We start from the raw sequence: 20,335 nt of genomic DNA on the forward strand, positions 1-20,335 counted from the left end.
AGTTAGATACTTGCCCTGTTATGCCAGGCTTACCAGGTTTCAAACAGTGCACCTCATGTGGAGAAGTGATGCCAGTATCAGACGGATACTCATAATGGGTCCGCTGTTTGGGTGAATCCCATGTTCCCCAGAAGTGTGCCCATTGCAGCAAACTTAAAGTGAGGGCATAAAGAGACAGGGACCTGAGGCTCAAACTCACTCTCATGGTGAAGTCCCTGAGACCGGCCTTTGACCTGGGACAACAGCCCCTTGGGTCACCGGCTCCTTCACCACCTAGGCCCCAAAATCAACAGGACCAGCAAAAAGTGACCTCCTACGTTGTCTCAGAGAGCGCAAATGAGTAAAAAATGAGATCGCTCTCATCAGTGTCAATTGCACTGTGCTTCAGCACGTACAATACCCCAAGCACTTCCAGCACCGTCTATAAGACGGCCGCTGCCGGCACCCACCACCCTGGTACTGAGGTGAATGGCTCCAAGTTGCTGGCCTCCACCGTGGCACCACTGGCGCCTCCAATGGAGACGGCACCAGTGACTGCTCCTGCCTTGCGCTACTTCCAAAGACCTCTGGAACCATGGTGCTAACACCAGCGGCATCGGCGCCCACACAGACCTCCGCACTGATGGCACAGATAACACCGTTTCCCATGGCACCCATACCATCGGTACTGCATCCGTTCCTGCACCATAGGGATTTGCTTCTCTCCTCCACTCCGCAGTCTCCTCTCTTGGATACTGATGTTTCCCTGAGACCATTGGCTCCACATCAGCATCTGTCTCGAATTCCATCGTGATTCTCCAGTGACGAGGACGATGAGGCTGAAGGAGTATTCTCCCCTCACCACTCTTCCCCTGTCAGTACACCCATGGCCACTGTACTACCCAGATCTCAATCATCCTCTGATCGTGACATCCCTCCCTTGTATGGACATCTATGGCTGGGACCTCCCATGGGCGTCATATAGAAGATGCCACAACAGACACACTAGTCCTCATAGGGAAGCATCAAAATCCCCACCTCCACCTTCACACAGAGTGGAGGAGAACATACAGGAAGACCCCATGGCAGAGCAGGCAGTAGATACTGCCCCAGACATCTCGTCACCCATGAATTCCTCCTCTTCTCCTGATGAGGCTATAATGCCTCCACCACCGACAACAGCGGATGATTTTTCCCAGTTTCAGGACCTGTTTAAAAGAGTGGCTGATGAACTTAAGATCACCCTTGAGGAGGTGTTGGAAACTCAGCATGAGTTAATCGACATCTTACAACTTCCTCCTCCTTTAAGATAGCAGCATTGATGGGTAATGCTATCATGGACCCAGCAAAAACAGTCTGGCAAACACCAGCCACAATTCCACCTACCTGTAAAAAAGCTGATTGAAAATACTATGTCCCATCTAAGAGATCCAAATTCTTATTTACACATCCAGCTCCTAATTTGCTGGTGGCAGAGACGGCCAACCAAAGGGGCAAGCAACAACATTTCAGATCCACCTCTTCGGACAAGGCTAGACCTCTTTGGACAAAAAGTCTATGCTTCCTCTACACTCCAATTCAGAGTGTCCAATTATTCAGCCCTACTGGCTGAATGACCACAAGTATGACCACAAGAACTATGCTAAGTTTAACAATTTTATTGATGATATTCTGGAAGCAAAGAGACAACAGTTCAAATTATTAGTCTCCAAAGGCCAAACCATTGCCCTCACGGTGCTGCAAGTTCAGGATGCCGCCGACACTGCAACCAGATCCACTGCCACAGCTGCAGTCATGCAAAGGGCCTTGTGGTTCACATCTTCCACATTCCCCCGCAAAATACAGAACACAGTGGAGGACCTCCCATTCGATGGAGAGAGGCTGTTCGCAGCTAAGACGAATGAGGTTCTTCACACTATGAAGGACTCGTGTGCCACACTCCAGTCTCTTGGTATCCAAACACCTGCCACAAGAAGAAGACAGTACAGACAGAGCCATCCCATCCATAGGACGCACTGGGGCAACTGCCCCGGGCCGCGCACTTTGGGGGGCCCCGTGCTTCAAGGGGATGCCCAGGGTGGGGAAGCAGGGCGGCCCGGGAGGCTAGCGGGGGGCCTGGCTCTGGCAGCAGGAGTCAGACCCGTGCACCATACTCACCAGCCCGGGCATTAATTTCTTTTTCTTGCCTGCAGCCCCTGGGGCTTGGGCTCAGTCTCTGCGGCAGCTGCAGCAAGCGACCCGTCCCCAACCTGCTCCACTCCACTGGCTCCCAACATCACCTGCCACCACAGGGTCCGAGTGCCCCCCTGCACTAGTGCCAGGGCAGGCTGACCCAGGCTGACCCTGACCCTGCCTTTCCACCTCGGAAGGACCCTTCCCTTTTCCGGTGGGGCCCTCCATCAACACAGAGGGCCCCTAGTGCAGGTGAGTGCCAGCCAGTAGTCTCCATCATCCCTTGCCCAGCACTGGTGTCCCCCCAGTGCCCCACACCTCCCCCTTGCATTGCCCTTTCTCTCCTCTCCCAGCACTGGGTAGGGTCTTCCAAGGCCACTCCAGGCCAGGGCCAGCCCTCATCACCTCCTGCCTCAGGGTCCTCCTTGCCTTTCAGCTCTCCAGCTTTGGGGCCCCCCTCATCGTAGTACCAGGTCCTGGGTCCCACAACTGTGCTCTCTCCACCACCCACCAGCCCTGGGGTCCCCATCCATCTGCTTTTCCGCCTCCCATCCCTCTCCCAGGCCCCAGAGAAAACAGATATTAGAGGCCCTCCTCCATCATAGAGGGTCCTGGAGTCCCCCTGCACCAGGGCACATATAGGTCCTCCAAGAACCACCCAGTTCTGGAGACATGGGTTCTCAGTGTTGTGAATGTGTAATTACATTTTTAAAAAATCCACTGAGGGTAGCGAGACCATATACACCTGTGAAGTGAGTTTGCTGTAAGGAAGTCCAGGAAGGGGGATTTCAGAAAGTAAGTGGTGCGACATTGATTGTGATTGATGAGGTTTTTTTTTTAAAATTATATGAACTTCATTATAATTATAAAAAAGAAATACAATATAACATTATAATTATATAGCTGGGCGCTATCAGTATTTAACCTGTAGCCAGCAGCTGTCCTTGAAGTTCACTATAACCAGATTTCGCCTGTATAAAAAATGTTAAGAGGGGACCCATACAGGCTGATTTACCCCGGGCCCCACACCCCCTAGGGACGGCCATGAATACAGGTATCAACCATACCAATGCCCCAGATACCTTTCCTACACCTAGCAGAGACTATACAAGCAGCAGCAACAGAGGCAAAGACGAAGGCCACAATGCCGTTGCCCACCACCAGCAATGGTGTCTCACCCCCCTTCTTCCAATAAACAAATTTGAAGCTTTGGTCGAGGGCCTAGAAGACACCTCTTGCTGATTCCAATGCACAGTACTACCATCCAGCTCTTTGCAGACCATTTGCGCCCCTTTTACACCACGTGGGCAGCTATTACCACCCACAAATGGGCCCTAGAAGTCATCCACAAGACATGTTGGGGAGATTGGGGCGCTTATGGCCAAACCCCATATACCATCTTTCTTAAGACAAAGTTACATTACACATCCATCCCAAATTCTTACCCAAGGTGCACTCATCCTTCCACATTAACGAACCTCTGCAGCTCCCAACTTTCTTCCCCAAGCCATACGCAAACTTGTTCGAGGTGACCGTGCACACGCTGGACGTTAGAAGGGCTCAGGCATTTTATCTGGACAGAACAAAACCATTTCAGGCTTCTCCTAAACTCTTTGTATCCATAGCGGAATGGTCCAAGGGAGCGCCTGTATCGACACAGAGGCTCTCTAAATGGATATCTGGCTGTATTTGACTATGCTATCAGCTAAAGGGCGTTCAGCCTCCAACAACTGTCAGGGCACATTCTACGAGGTCCATCTCCACTTCCACAGCATTTCTAAACAATGCCCCATTGACAGACATTTGCAAGGCTGCTACCTGGGCATCCGAACACACTTAGCAAACATTACGCCATCACACAAACATTACGCCATCACACACTAAAATAGATACTCAACTTGGCCAAGCGATACTTTCCGCTGCTTTATTTCCTACTCCGAAGCCCCAACATCATAAAGGGCACTGCTTTATAGTCACCGGGAGTGGAGAACCCACAGGGACACCTCTCTTGAAGACGAGAAGGTTACTTACCTTGTGTAGTAACTGAGGTTCTTCGAGGTGAGTGTCCCTGTGAGTGCTCCACTACCCACCCTCCTCTCTACTTTGGAGCTGGATACAGGCTTTGAGATGGAGAAGGAACTGAGGGGTCCAGGTCGTGCATGCGACACTTCAACAGACAACAGCACGTGAGGTAGGCACTGCGTGTGCACACCCCCTAGGGGCACTGCTGTAAAACTCTGCGAGCGAACATGCAGGGGTGCACCAACACCTGGAATGGAGCACCAATAGGGATACTCATTTCGAAGAACCTCACCTTCCTGCACAAGGTGAGTAACCTTCTCTTCTGAACCTTCAGTCTTCCTTGAAAATGTGTATAAGGAGAGGTAATTCTAATCCTTTCTAGGTTTAATGTGGTCATCTAACTCAAATGGCCAAGGAGGTTTGTACTCAGACTTCTACACTCACCTAAAAAATATGAATCGTTGGGCTGAGGATCAGACAGATGCAATCTCAACCCCCAAAACATTTGTTGAGAGAGCCTGAAAATGGGGTGGGGGGAGAGATAGCTCAGTGGTTTGAGCATGGGCCTGCTAAACCCAGGGTTGTGAGTTCAACCCTTGAGGGAGCTACTTAGAGATCTGGTCCTGCTAATGAAGGCAGGGGGCTGGACTCAATGACCTTTCAAGGTCCCTTCCAGTTCTAGGAGATAGGTATATCTCCAATTATTTATTTATTTTTTAAAAAGAGGTGTGCAGCTAAATACTGAGGCGAACAGAGTAGTATCAGTGGAGTTAATTTGCATGTGTATTGGTGTAAATGATGAGATTTTGACCCTTAGAGTGGAATGCCCTTCTCGGCCTTAATATAGCATTAGTGTGTGTGTGTGTGTGTGCTGCAAATTCAGGATGCCGCCCAACTTATGCCTTACTTTGATAGTTTTAGCTGTTTGGTGACCCAGAAATCTACAGACACGTTTAGAATGTCTGTGCTTGCTGATTACAAATCTCTGAGGTCCTTGGAAGTGCACTATTTATGAGGAAAAAAATCTGGTCTGCATATTTTGGTTTTACCCCAAAGGTTATTCTTTTAAGTTTATTTATCTTGGCAATAATACCTTAAGTACAAAAACCCACAAAAATGTACTAATTCCTTATAAATTAATTCAAACAAGCACATATGTATTTGTACGCTCCTAAGGTGCAATGGCCTTGGGTTCTTTTGTTTGGAAGAACAATGAAACGAATGCACTGATTTCACTGAGTGGTAAAAGGCAGGTATATTCTGTTAGGATCAGTGACTTATGCTAAGTTCATTATGATCTTCCGATAACCTATTCAACATAAACCTTTGCTCTCACTGGTCACATAATTGGAAATAAAATCTGAACATATTAGGCACAGTTTTTTGAGTGGCCTGTCCCAACACGAAAAGTACAATATAGTCATAATCCCTTTGCCATCATAAAAACAACAACAACAACTAAACAAACAACAACACTATAGCAGGTATCACCTGGAAGTGCAGTTACGTATACTCTTCAAAGTGCTTTTCTTAGTGATCTTCGGAAGAAATACCATGTGGGATGGGAGCTTTGTTTTGCAAGGTCTGAGTAGCAGGAACTGTGCACAAAGCAAAAGCATTGGCTTTCTGCCTGGGTCTCTAATAGGAGTTGATTCTTGAGGCAGAGTTTCTTCCTGGGACCCAGAATTGGCAAGGGCAGCGATTCCTGAAAAGAGGGATTCTCTGCCAGTTTTTGACCACCGCTGTTCCAGAACTGGTATAAGTAAAACCAGAACTCGGAATATATCCGTACTCCATGTCATTGATTTCTTCTTCACTAGGAAGCCCTCACATCTATCACTCATCAGAAGGGCAACCATACTTAGTTATTATAAAGACTAATTGGGGATAATGTGTATGAAGTGATTATAGCTGGAGGAGTGGGGCGAGATTAAAAATCTACTTTCACATCCCAGCCAAGGTGGGAAGCTGCAGCACAATACCTTTGAGGCCATGCAACTCCATTGAAATCACTTATTTCAGATTCACAGTGGTATATCCAAGAGCAGGACCTGGTACAGAGCCTTTACTTGCTTTTGCAAGTTGTGCCTCAGTCTCCACTGCCTCTCACCTTGCACAGTCAGATGTATGAGTACAAAGTGGATATCAAATACCACCAACCTGGTTTGGTAGCATTTTACAGCCACTTTACATATGTGTAAATGTGTATGCATTGTGTACAGGTGAAACATGTAGTGAGTTGCTGAGCAGCATTTGGCCCTTATTGTTGAAATTAGCCTATTTAGTCTTATGGAATCTGGAATTTGACAAAAAGGAATGAGTGAACGAACATATTTAAATTCACTTCTAATTCTCAGATTTACTCTCGAAGTCAGTAGTTTGGCCAAGGGGTTATTTCTGTCACTGACATCAGTCTGGGAAATACAGCTAATGAGCTCCCAAGGCTTGTGCCTATGATTACAGAGGCAGCAGAAGAGGAGCAGAGCTTCCAGCTATACGTTCTTTCACTGCAGCAGTAGCAGTTTGCATGTGTTTTTTACCTAATGGGGTGGAGAGACTATTGGTTTTTGACAGGCATAAGTGTTAGAATAGCTCCTTTTAGCTATTCTGTGTGGTTGTTGCCAACTTCATAATGTTAAAATGGGGCATGTAGGGAAGAGGACTATAAAGGGTTCTAAGTACTTATCACCTCTTTACCCAGGACTGTGTTCTGCATTTTCTTCAAGTTCTTTGTGTTTTGGAAGTATGTAGCATAGATGTTAGACTTGTAAGTTCCCTTTTCTAGGTGTGGGATGAAATTAACTTTGTCATAAAGGCAGAGTAATTGAGCTTTGTGGGTAGAATACAGGGAGATCAGACTTTGGATGGCGTGCAGGAAACAGGGGAAACAAAATCTCCTCCTGCTTGGAAAAGTGGGATCTTCAGAGGCAAATACTTTTCAATCTATTATCTGCCTACTTAAGTATTGTAAATTCATTGCTTACCTGTATCCTGTATGTAGAGTTCCTGACATTAGAGCTCCAAGGCGGGAATTGGGCTACAGGAACAGGAGGACTCAAGGCCAGTGCATAGACACAGATCCTTCAGGTGTAGGTCTGTGCATCCAGTGTGTTGTCCTACGAATGTGGGATCTGGACTCTGAACCTGCTGTTTCTTCTGCTGTAAATGTAGTCAGACTGTGCAGTGAGTAAATTGCAAGGGGATTGTCCTGGAGTTTTCCTTCTCTATTTTCCCTTCACGTAGCCTTAATTACTTGGATTTGCAGCAAATGAATTTATTATTCATCCTGTTGTAAAATTAACAGCTTAAAAGGAGATGAGACTTCACTTTTGTTGGGGAAAATTTTTACAATGGAAACAAGGGCTGGCTGAAATTTTCCACTGAAACGACTTTTCTACAGAATTGGTCTTTTGACTAAACCAAGATTTTCATTAAGCATCTGCTTTACTTGGAGAATTTAGACTTTTCAGTTTTCTGGTTTTCATTTTTTTCATTAAAAGTTTTGGGTTGAAAACTCAAAATGTTCATTTAAGCAGTGCTGCCATGGACCTTCTGGAAGTTGTGGTATGGGTACCTCCTACCCCATTCTCCTCTATAGGCCAGGTTCCTTAGACAGATTAGATTTCCCCATAACGTTACCCAGGGTACAGTCTGGAATGTTGAACAGCTGTGTCCCCTCAGTTTTCAACTTTTACGCTGCTTTTCTGTGAGAACTACTACTCGTGGTCTGTTCACACATAGCCTCTAGCATGCAAAATCACTCTCGGCTAAATTATGTGGGTGCTTCTAACTGGCCAGTCCTGAATTATATTGCAGCGCGACACCAGGGAACTCCCAGTCCTGGACTTGTCCCCAGAAATGTGCGTCTTGTGCTACCCAGCTCTTTACTTCTGGACAATACAAGTTCATAAAAAGTCTGTCATTTCATTAATAGAAAACAATATGCACAAATCTCGTTATCTCAAATGGAGATTTCCAAGCACTTCAACCAAACACACGAGTTTAGTTAAAACAATAATACGAGTTTATTAACCACATAAAGATTGATTTTAAGTGATTGCAAGTAATGAGGCATGAAAGTCAGAATTGGTTACAAAGAAATAAACGGTAAAATGCAAACTAATACCCAACTTTACAAGCTTAATGAATTTAAAGCAAAAATGGTTTTTCTCACCACATGCTCACAGCAGTCTGGCTGGATCTTTCAGCCAGGACCCCTCCCCCGGTTCAATGATGCTTCTTTTGTCTTTCAAACATGGTTGATGACATGAGTAGAGATGATTTGGGACCTCTGTTTCTCATTTTTATATCTTTTTTCCTCCTCTTCGAGAATCATCTCCAGCTGGGGTTCAGGCAACAGCCAGTCTGTTTACATGGGAACCTCCAGCTGTTCTACTACCAAGATGTAAATTTCTCACTCACACCCTTCTTCCTGCAAAAGAATGGCCACTTAACCCGGTGATAGTCCATTTCATTTTGTTAACACCTGGTTGAGGCATCAGTGTGCCTTTTGTCTCTGAGGAACTGGTTTGAGCCTACTTTTCTAAACTTGAAGCATGTCTCAGTAAAGTAATACAGGTGAATCTTATGACTTTACATACAATGTCGCCACACATATTTTATATTTGGAGGGTGGAGTGGGGGCAAATTCTGTGCCAAAAAATAAAAAATTCAGTGCCAAAAAATTTAAAATGCTACACACACATTTTAAAATTCTGCATATTTTATTTGTCAAAATGACATAATATAATCATGCCAGTTTCAATTATTTTGGTAATTTATTTCAAAATACCTGTCAACAAGTATATTTGTAACAGTACAGACCAAAAAAAAAAAAGATTCAGGTAATTTTTTTTGACAAATAGTTTAATATAGAAATTAAAATACAGGAGCATATTTCCCACACTTCTCAGAAGCAGTGCAAAGGCTTGGGGGAGGAGCTGAGGGAGAGGGAAGGAGTCTATGAATTAACCTAGAGGATTGTTGGGTGAGGGTGGGAGAAGTATGGAACAGGTTTTTTGGGGGGAAGGGAAGGGATCATTAGGGAGTTGGGGAGCCTCCCCCATGCCTCTCCCATTCAGTCAGAGACATCTACCCTGTCTCTGTGCATCCCTGAACCCCCTATCCCCATGTGTCCTTGCAGCCTCCCCCCTATTCAGCCCCTGGCTCAATGCTGTCACCCTACTAGCTCCTGAGCCTGTGCCCAAGTCTGCTCTCATCCCACTAGCTCTTCTGAACCCCAGTCTGTGGGGTCCTGCAACACCATGTGCCCCAGTCTGTCTGTCCTAATCTGGCTTTGCGGCAGGGTACTGTGATGAATGCAGCTTCCTGCTGGCTGTTTTGGTGCCACAGTGGCCTCTGATGGGTGAAAGATGGAATTGCAGCACTTCTCGGGCAGAATGTATTTTCGGGGGTGGGGAATTCTGCGCTGGTCATGAATTCTGCACATGCACAGTAGCACAGAACTCCTGCAGGAGTAATTTTATCAGGCCAATAGTGATCAGTAAATTATGAGTTTTCAAGTGATACCTCACAAGACATGCTCTGAATAAGATTTACCATAGTCTTGTAAAAAGAATGAATATAAGGGTGTAGTCCAGCAGTTCTCAAACTGTGGGTCTGGACCCCATTTTAATGGGATCACCAGGGCTGGCGTTAGACTTGCTGGAGCCTGGGGCTGAAGCTGGAGTCCAAGCCCTGCTACCCAGGGCTGAAGCCAGGGATCAGGCTCAGGCTTCGGTCCCCACTGCAGTGGTCATGTAGTAATTTTTGTTGTCAGAAGGAGGTCGGGGTGCAATGAAGTTTGAGATCCACTGGTATAGAGTGTCCCACAATGCAATGTGGTGGATCAGCAGGAGGGATGCCCATGGTACATCATTGGAAGTGTTATCCAGCCAGTGAATGTGGCCTATAGAGGAGAATGGGGCATGAAGCACCTGAACTATGACTAACTTGAGGCATCCTGGTGACATTTTCAAATAGAATCTTTTTATTTTTGTTAATTTTCCATGGGGGAAAATCTATTTTCTGATTAACAACCCCTGAATTCACTGGGAACTTATATCTGTCATTTTGATATACCCGTTGAATCATACACTGAGATGGTAAAACTTCTGCATTATAATCTGCATAGAAAAAAGTGTAAATTTAAAAAAAGCTAAATTGTCTGTTGTTTTAAAAATAACAGTAAGAAGACTTGAGTATGAACTTTATGTGGTTCTATAGTTTGCCTGTACACTCGATTTAAATAATTATAGCGGTAATGAAGTACAGTTAAACAAGGCTAGGTATGCTTTCTGTGATGGAAGCTCTGTTGCTGAGGCTTTGATAGCTGTAGCATTTCAAATAGCATCATACGTAGTCTATAACTTGTTAGACTTAATGCACTTTTTTAACGATAGTTTTTAAAGTGCATTCACATTAGGAAGCTTGTTTTAATGGAATTATTTTGTACTTAATGGCAGCTCTATTCAGAAAAGTGACTAAGCAAAAATGGCACCCTCTTAGGCTTGGTCAAAACACAAGTTGCACTGGTTTAATTAAAAGTGTAATATTGCATTATGTTTGTTAACCAAGTGCAACTTTGTGAGTAGATACTACCCCAGTTTAAACCTGGCTCACATAGGTTTAATTTGTTTAAATAATAATTTAATTAACAGGAGCATGCTAAAGCAATATAAACCACATTTGCGCAGAGTTTAAACAGAGTTGCATTGGTTTAACATTTCACTTCAGTAGGCTGTCAAGCCTAGGGGATAAGGTGGGCTTGAGGTCTAGAGCATCCATACTGCTGTGCAGGTCTGTCTACAGAGGCTAGGAATCTCACTCCCAGCTGTAGTGTAGATGTACCTGGAGCTTTCTCCACAGCTTTGCATCTTATTTCCCAAATACAGAATTATTAAAAAGTTGAGCACATACTCAGTTAGGATCTGATCCTTGAGCCCTTACTCAGGAGCCTAGCTCCATAAGGACTGCAGGATCCATCTATAAAATAGCTGAAATGAAATGCCTATGCCACAGTACAGGCAGGCAAAACAATGCACTGGCATGGAGATTCATTATGCTCATATAGGGCCTCCTTCTGCATGTCTTTCTTAATGGGAATTCTACGCAGAGGGCATACAGCAGTGGTCCCCAACCTTTTTCATCTGGCGGGCGCCAGACAACGAGCCATGGAGGACCGTGGCGGTGGACGAGCATCCGCTGAAATTCCACCAACAAGTGGCAATGTCAATAGGTGTTGCCGCTGAAATGCCGCCAACAAGTAGTGTCATTCAGAGGCGTTGCTGCCGAAATACCGCCGAAAATCGGCGGCATTTTGGCAGTGACGCCTCTGGATGACGCAGCTTGTCGGCGGTATTTCGACGGATGCTCGTCTGCCAGCCAGTATGTGGGTGCAGTTAGTCACCCTGGTGGGCACCATGGCGCCCACGGGCACCGCATTGGGGACCCCTGGCATACAGGATTGAGTGCATAAAATAGGAAGTACACTGCACAATGCCTTGTTCAGGAGCCTGGGAAGTGGATGAATTAGGAAGGTGCTATGTGAAAATGTAAGACTCACTAGGATGTTATATAAGGTTTTTTTTTATTTTTTTTAAGTATTTTAATCCTAAAATCCTTGAAATGAGCGCATTACACGTCACTTTTGTACACATAGATTTGTTTTGCTCTTGAACTGGCAAACTAGACTTGTTTTGGTCCAAAGCCAAATAATATATGAGGCAATTTCATGCCTCGTGAATTATAGAAGAGAATATTTGGTATATAAAGCTTGTGTCTTCAGCCTGCTGGCTCCCCTCCCATTTCTCTTAATCCCTTTGGGAATCTTAGTTTGAACCATCTTCCAGAGCTTGAACAATTTCTAAAAGCTGGGAGATTGCTCCAGTGGAATGAAAGGAATTTCAAATATGATCCTTTTTCTCCTGGATGGAATTTCTGTTTGCTAATTCCAGATGGTGGAAAAATATGCTTTGACCTTAGCATAATGGTCATCCTTGTAAAAAAAAACAAAACAAAACAAAAAAACCAAAAAAAAAAACCCAAAAAAACCAACCGCTTTCTGGACTTGGGCTCAAAGGACACTAAAGCAATTACTTTAAAATATTTTTCTGGGCCTTTGTATAAACTTTTAGAAAGAAGAAATTAAGGTCCTCTTCCTTACTAAAATGCATCTTCCTTCTTCACTTTTACATACTGACAAATTAGGGTAATGCACAGGGGTGAGGCTACTGGGCTTACATTTTGTTAACAGAAAAGAAAAAAAAAAGTCAGTTTGTGAAGGGAGAAGGAGGAACAAGGAATTAAACTTTCCTAATAGTTGTGCTTAAGATGTGTGAATTGTGGGCTAGTTTTGGTTAAATCAGGGGCTACTGTACCAGTTTTGGGCCTGATCCTACGACCTTGACTTATGCAAGTAAACCCAATGACTTCAGGGGAACTATTTAGATAAGGGCTACTTGCACAAATAAGTATTGACACACAGGGTCTTTTGACAGATGTCCCTTGAGACGCTAAAGGACTTTTAAAAAATGCACTAACATTTCTGCTGTGATACATTTAAAATAATCATGTGGATGAGGATTTATGAATGTATGCCAGGAGCATCATATGCAATGGGGAGAGTTGTCTCCCTGCATCAGACTTTGGTTTGCCCCTCCCAACTTTTCCTAAGTCTGTATGCTCCATTCTGTCTTTCACTTTTGTCCCCTTCCCAACTTTGCAAGATGTAATATAATCACCTATAATGTTCTGTATGCTGACACAATTTTGCTCCCTCCCCTGAAATTTTTTTCTGAAATGATGCCCCAATGTATGCAAAGGTGAATCCAAACATTCATCTGTAAAATGCTTTGGACCCCTTCAATGAGATGATATAAATGTACATCATAGACATCATTTTTCAGATACTTTCCTGTACAATTTTTATATAGAGAGCAATTCCTAAATTTATCCTTAACGTCACTCATAGTATTTAAAAAGAGCAAACTTTGGTGTACATAATGTACATGCCATAATGCTTGATCACTTTGCTTAATTTGTTAAGAAACAGAGGTCCAAATTTTGCTTTCTATATTGGTATAAATAGTCCCATTGAAATCAATAGGGCTACTAGCCTACTCGTATGAGTAAAGGGAGCAGGACTGGCTCCATATTTTTAAAAGGAGCCATGAATTGTATACAAATGCTTAATATATAAACATGTTAAAATGTTTATGTAGTTTTTTCCCTTTCCCTTCCCCCATGTAGGATGGTAGAGTGTGAAAATTTTGCCTTAGTTATTGATGTACTGTACAAAGCTTAACAGTTCAATTTTATTACAGCTTGAGCCTTTTACCATGGCAACACAAATCCCATGTTGCAGAAATGAGGCCCAGTCCTGCTTGCTTTGTAATCCATGAAAGTTCTGCTATTTATTTCAATGGGATCAAAATCAGGTCGGTGTTCTCTGACAAAATGGGACAACATTAAATATAAAAGCAAGCAGAGCAGTGTTGCTCATATATATATATATATATAAAATATACAATCCATGCAAACTAAAACCAGAGGGAAATCATTCCAGATGTACAAATCAAGCAGAATAAAATTGCCAACACCTACCATACAAGAAGGAGAATCAGTGTTTTAACATAAAGTGGGCTACTAAAATGCAGTATCAACCAAGGGCATGTCTACACTGCATCTGGAAGCAAGTCTTTTTTTTCCTAAAATGGCATGAAACCAGCATTGTTGTAACAAAAACTCTTTGTTTAGAGTAGTGATAGGATTTTTGGGCACTGTTTTGAGTACTGATAGAATTTTTCTGCAGTGTTTAAATTGGTCATCTTTGCTTCGTGGGTTCTTGGTTTTTTTAAGCTGCTGAAGCTAGAACCAGACAAAATGTATCGTACATTTTTTCCTTTTGAGTTACTGGAGCAATAGTGACTAAGCAATACCACGAAGAGGGGCTTCATGCTAATGAACTACAGTATGCCTGAGTTTAAAATGTGATGAAATATATTTGAATTTTGTTGTTAACAGTTTCCCAATCTGGCTCGGTAGATACTGATTATGTTTTGACCTATCATTACAGAGTTCTCAATAACATGTCACATGGAACTAGCATCAAGTTAGAAACCTGATAAGGTAAGACATTATTTACCAGAGTAAATAACCTCATTCTTTGGTATTAGTAAAGTGTAATATAACAGGGAATCCTGACAAGATGACCTGAAAGAAAAAAAGCAACATTTTTTGTGGTAGCCATAAGAAGACCTCATCTTGGATCTGTTCATTTATGTATAGCAAGATGTTGGTTCAGTATTTATGTTCAGTACAGACCACAAGCTAGAAGGGATACCATCACACTCTCCTTGTGATGCAAATGGCAGGCATTGATACAAAGCTTTGCATCAGTTGATTCATTTCTGACTGGTGATAGTTTTCCCATGCTGCACTGTAATGAGCTTATCTTCCAGTGTGATTGTATGTAGGGAAGGGTAGAGAAGGGAACAGGCGGGATTATAAAGAAAGCAAAATAGGTGATTAAAAATGCATCTTGAGGGATGCTTTGTTTTCCCACTCTTCTCATGGGTACTTTTTTACCACTAGCTAATGCTCTAACTTAGCTTCACATGCCAGTGTCCCTGGATGCTCAAACAGAAATGAGCACACTCCACAAATCTGAAAAGTGTTACCATGTAGATTAAAATGTGTATTTGCTTCTGTTCAGTCTGACGGTTTTGTTTTGATCATAATGAGGTAGATGTTGTGCATAGAACATACTGCTAGGAAGACAGAGGATAATTAATACAGGGTCCTGTATATACCGAGTGCTCAAAGAAGAGCATTAGTAATAGTGGCAACTGTTCATAAGCCACATAATGTCTTGTTCGTCTTTTGTTTAAAATGTAGAGCAGTGGCACTTTAAAAACAAAAAAATGCAGTGTTCCTTGTCTTTTTCTATTGCTTCGGAGACATGAATAATCATCTTGGTAAATGTCTCCCATTAACAGAAAATTAATATGAGTGTAGAACAGTTTATAGTTTTCTCATTGCTTATCACTGAAGCATTGTTTGGGGACATAGCTTGTCATATCAGAATGTGCTAAATATCAGTCAAATTCTTCAAAGCCCCTTTGTATTATATATGGAAGAACATCTACCAGTTAAAACACATAATTGGTAGTTGTGACATAGCCTGTATTTCTTACTCTGCAACAGACTACTTATGTGATCTTGGGTGATTCTCTTATCTCTTTGCCTCATTTCCCCCATTAATAAAATGGGGATAATACCTACCTCACAAGTGTTAGGAGATTAAATTTTTAATGTCTGTAAAAGTGCCTTAAGATCCTAGATTAGAAGCTCTCTGGGGTAGGGACTGTGTCTTTATACGTGTTTTTACAGTGTCTAGAACGAGGAGTCCCCAATCCTGCATTGGGTTCTCCAGATATTACTCCAATGTATTAAATAAACCTTGTATGGAACGGGTATAGCAATATCGATATTTTTAAAAGACCTAGATGAGTTTAAAAAATTGTTGGGGAAGCTCCAGAGGAAGTACACAGCAGGAAACTTTCAAAAATGTAAAAATAGAAACTTTCAAATTCCCCCTGTTTCCAGATAGAGTTGGTATTTGTCAGCTGCGCTAGCAGCTCTCAGCCTTGTATCATCTAGATGAGCCTTTCTTGGACAGAAGCAGGTTCTTGACGGATATTCTGGCATTGATGATTTAGCAAGCTTCCCCCGCTCCCCTCTTTAAAAGCTGAGTCTTTTGTCAGATTAGCAGTTACAGTCTGAGCTATTTTTCTTCCTTTCAGCTCTTCCAGGAAACTACAGTGGGACCTGAAAAAGCAATATCCCAATATGTAGTGTTCTTATTATACTAGCTGTTTACACACTTCATCCACTGGTAGAATGCAGCCACCTCTGGGGTGGAATGCTGTTTAAAGCATAACATGTTACTCCAGGACAATTTAGGACACGAAATAGTAAAACAACAGAGAAGTTAGGCAGGACACTTATTCTTCCAAGGAGTGTAGTGGGATCTCTGACCATGAGTGCTGAAAGTGTACTGTCCCACGCTTGGATGTATTGACTGAAAGGGAAGAGTGACATCTACTGAATACCCTATATACCATTTCCTACAGGCTTTTCCTTCTAAGCACTGAGGGAGGCTGACACCTGAAGAAGAGCTCTGTGTAAGCTTGAAAGCTTGTCTGTTTCACCAACAGAAGTTGGTCTAATTAAAAGGTATTACCTCACTCACTTTGTCTCTCTAATACCCTGGGACTAACATGTCTACAAAACTGCATACAACTGTTTAGATTGTGCGATCTGATGAGATCGTGGTCCAAGATGCAGTGGCTGCTGGGCATATGTGTATTAGTAGAACATCAAGACAAATGTGCTTTTAGTTTATTGATTGTCTGTTTCCCTATTAGAAAATAGCTTATTTAATAGCAAGAAATTTTAAAATGTTTTACTGTATATATTCTAACAAACAAGGCTCTTACCAAGTCAAATCTGGGGTTGACTTTGATGTAATGCTGCGGGTTTTTAAATTTTTGGCTCCTATCCTTTATTGCTTTCTGAAAATATTCATTATGAATGGATGGCTGATCTTAAGGCAGTCTCTGTATGGTTTCCAGTTGCATCAAGCAGTCCATACCGTAAAGGAATATTTAAGCTAAGTAGGGAATAGTACAACAGCTATTCGGTAATAATACACAACTCTAAGTCCTCTGCAGCATTAGTGGCTGCAAGGATTCTGTTAGCAAGTTTCTGTGAACAGTTCAATAGATACAATAGTTAGCAAGAGATTGAAAAGTGGTTGTCTTCATGTCTCCTCATGATGACCCATCAATCTGGTGCATTGAATTATCTTTATTACTCTTATTGAATTATCCTAGGCTAGTGTGTGCCCCTGATAGCTTTTGCTGCCCTTAAGTACTGTGGCTTCAAGGTATTTAGATTAGGATGGCGTCTGCCATTCATAGCTAGAAACAGCTGGAGAGCTTTTATAATGGAAGGCAGAAATGGTATTTGAATTATGATTCACTGAGTAAGCTGCAACTTTGTAGCTGTTAGCTTGGCGCTCTCCTGTTTGGGTGGGCATGTTCAGAGGCCTTCATTTCCCTGGTGTCATTGCTATATCTCACCTATGTTTTTTCCATTCTCTCTCACTCTGTCTTCAGTCTGCTGCCCTCCCCCCCTTGTCTCCATGTATCGTTCTGATTTTGGTTTTTTGTTTTGTTTTTATTTTCTATTTTTGATTCTTTCTCCCAGTCCTCTCCTCTCTTTTCTCACCTCCAGTTTCCTCGTCTCTTTCTCTCCCTCTCCGTTTCTTCCCTTTTTTTTCTTGTTCCCTTTTCACTCCCATGGCTTCAGTTCACTCCCATGGCTTCAGTCTTTTTCTCTTCTCCTCTGTTCCCGGTGTTTAATTCTCTAGTAATATTTTCTATATAGTGTCATTTCTCCTGTAAACATGAGGTCTGAGGTTTGTCCAGCCCCAGCTGATGGATAGCTCAGTGGAAGTGTTCTGGTGAATTTTAGATTATTTTCTTAGATAGCGGAAGGCCGCTATACCAAGTCTTACCTGATTTTAAGGCTCCTTATAGCCTATTAGTTGCAGAATTGCTGTCAGTCAGCTGTAAAGAGCCTGTTCCTCTCCAGCTTTCAGTGATAATGAACTTGATCTGCATGCTGCTACCATCTGATATCAATATTGTGGGCCACTTCCTATATATTATCATGTGGAAAGGGGAGGCACCAGATTTCTCCAGGGATTGCTTCCAGATTGCTGAATGGGGCACAGAGAAGCAATTTTTTGGCATCTTTGCCAATCGCCACTCTAAGTGCTGAGGCAAGTCTTACAGTGTCTCTGGTTAATGTTCCATAACCATGTGATCTTCCATGCACAGCTCTGACCTATAAGTGTCCGTGTATATGAAAATGCAAATACAACTGGAAAAGGTAGCCAAAACCTTGATTAAGATTTATTTCCTCTCAGCTTCATTTCTAAGATTCTTCTGAAATTACTTAAGAAAATCTATACGGTTTAATAAAGAATTAGATCTTGTCTGTAGAATTTTTAAACCAACCTGTAGATTTTAATAGAGATTTTATCCCTGTTACAGAATTTCATAGTTTTGTTTAAAAATTCCCTGTTTATAAAATCGCAGAAATGTAGGGCTGGAAGGGACCTTGAGAGGTCATCTAGTTCAGCCCTCTGCTCTGAGGCAGGAGCAACCATACCTAGACCATCCCAGACAGGTGTTTGCCTAACCTGTTCTTAAAAACCTCCATTGACAGGGATTCCTCAGCCTCCATTGGCAACCTACTCCAGAGCTTAATTGTGCTTATAGTTAGAAAGTTTTTCCTAATATCTAACCTAAATCTCCCCAGTTCTAAAGGATTTTTCCGAAAGGGTTTTTTCTCTCGCCTCTTCTCTTTTTTTAAGTTATTCTAGTGGGAAATGGGGACGTGATGGCATTCTCAGCATGGAAGAAATTTAAAAACTGAAGCTAAAGCCCGGGTAGGGGTCTTCTCTGTCTTTCTTATTCTTTATCTATTTACATGTAAAAGGCTGGGTTATTGACACTTTATCATATTTATTGTAGGTTCCTGGATCTTGTTGTCATAGTTACAGCCTGGTAGTCAGAAAGAGTTGAGCTGGTTTCAAAGTTATGCTAATTGACAGTTTCTCAGGGAAAATAATCCTCAAATTTCAGGCGGTAAACAATCATTCTTGCCCTAGAACTTCGGCAACGGTTTTGTGTAGCCGTTCCTTATCGACCAGACTGCATATGCAAACTGACTTTTTTGGTGAGATCAAGTTATGTTTACATGACTTGACTGCCAAAAACTTTCAGTCAGTTCTGTCTCCCTCCCCAGAACTCTGAGAAAGCTATATTCATTCGGTGCTGGCCTACATTTTCAAGAGAAGTCACTGTGATAAAGTATTTCCCTATGTACTTCCATAGATCTGAATTTTGCAAAGTGAGCCCACTCTGAACACACCTCGCAGCAGCAGCTATTGTCCTGCGCAGCTGGGCCCAGCTCCTTGTTCTGGGCGTTGTGACCAGGCGAATGTGGTCACAGCGCCACTCAGGTTTGGCCTGATCGCCCCTTCGTAATGATGACCACACTGTCATGATGACAAAGGGACAGCCAGGCCAAATTTGAATGAGTGGTACTGTGACCCATTGGGCCATGTCACAATGCCTAGTTTCAAACAGGTATAAGCTGCGCTTGAGCAAGTTATGCTGTCTGAGCGTACGTCCATACTACCCGCCGGGATTGGCGGGTAGCAATCGACTTCTCAGAGTTCGATATATCGCGTCTCATCTAGACGCGATATATCGAACTCCGAACGCGCTCCCATCGACTCTGGAACTCCACCACCGCGAACGGCGGTGGCGGAGTTGACGGGGGAGCCGCAGACGTCGATCCCACGCCATGAGGACGGGTAAGTAGTTCGAACTAAGGTAGTTCGACTTCAGCTACGCTCTTCGCGTAGCTGAAGTTGCGTACCTTAGTTCGACCCCCCCCCCCCCCAGTGTAGACCAGGCCTGAGAGTAAACCATCTCTACACTTCAGATTTGAACTGATACAACTACTGCAGTAGCTAAATCCCAGTGTAGACAATGATTTATTGACCTAGCTGGGGTGGACATATAAAATTAATAGTGCTAGTGTGCAGTAATGCTGACAGAAGTCCTCCTTACTTCCATCACTTAATAGACAGGGGACAGGGAGGAACAGCTCTTAATCCCACTCCCTGGTAATGTCCACTTAGTGCTATATATTCAGAATGTCTTAAATTGAGTGCTCTGAATAACAGGTCTATTTTAATGTCTAATGGTTATCCAATTAAAAGATAAAACCACAGGCACTTCCAAGTCATCAAAGTTAGCAAAAAAACTTTCAGCACTATCTAAAATTTGATTTGCGTCTGTTTTTTAATGAAGAGGTGGTAAAAGCAAAATTATTAGTGCAATCACTCTAAATTGATCTGATGTAGAAACTCTGATTTGGGAACACTTATGCACATTCTTTGAGCTAGTGATGACTGTGAACGCTGAATAGTGGTGACGAGACTGTATCAGCTACCCTGTCTTCAAGGCTTTATGGGCAAAACGGGTGTGTTTCAGTTGTGTCAGCTCTATGGAATTAG

At 42.9% G+C, this 20,335-nt stretch overlaps 1 protein-coding gene and 1 long non-coding RNA gene across 3 annotated transcripts in view; one reads left to right on the forward strand and one right to left on the reverse strand.

The window, feature by feature from the left end:
• The window catches only part of ARVCF (ARVCF delta catenin family member), a 429,897-nt gene that overhangs the window by 65,320 nt on the left and 344,242 nt on the right, over positions 1 to 20,335 (forward strand). For both annotated transcript variants that reach the window (XM_039504866.1, XM_039504865.1), the window contains 2 exons: positions 14,249 to 14,301; positions 16,308 to 16,410. The gene's annotated coding sequence lies outside the window, so the exon portion shown is untranslated. The remainder of the gene's footprint in view (positions 1 to 14,248; positions 14,302 to 16,307; positions 16,411 to 20,335) is intronic.
• LOC120386056 lies at positions 1,693 to 19,254 on the reverse strand. Its single transcript, XR_005589500.1, has 4 exons — positions 19,180 to 19,254; positions 8,348 to 8,605; positions 7,158 to 7,332; positions 1,693 to 1,942 (listed from the first exon to the last, which is right to left on the reverse strand). It is a non-coding gene; the product is annotated as an uncharacterized LOC120386056 (long non-coding RNA).

Source organism: Mauremys reevesii, linkage group 18, assembly GCF_016161935.1.
Source record: "Mauremys reevesii isolate NIE-2019 linkage group 18, ASM1616193v1, whole genome shotgun sequence".
Classification (NCBI taxonomy): Eukaryota; Metazoa; Chordata; order Testudines; family Geoemydidae; genus Mauremys; species Mauremys reevesii.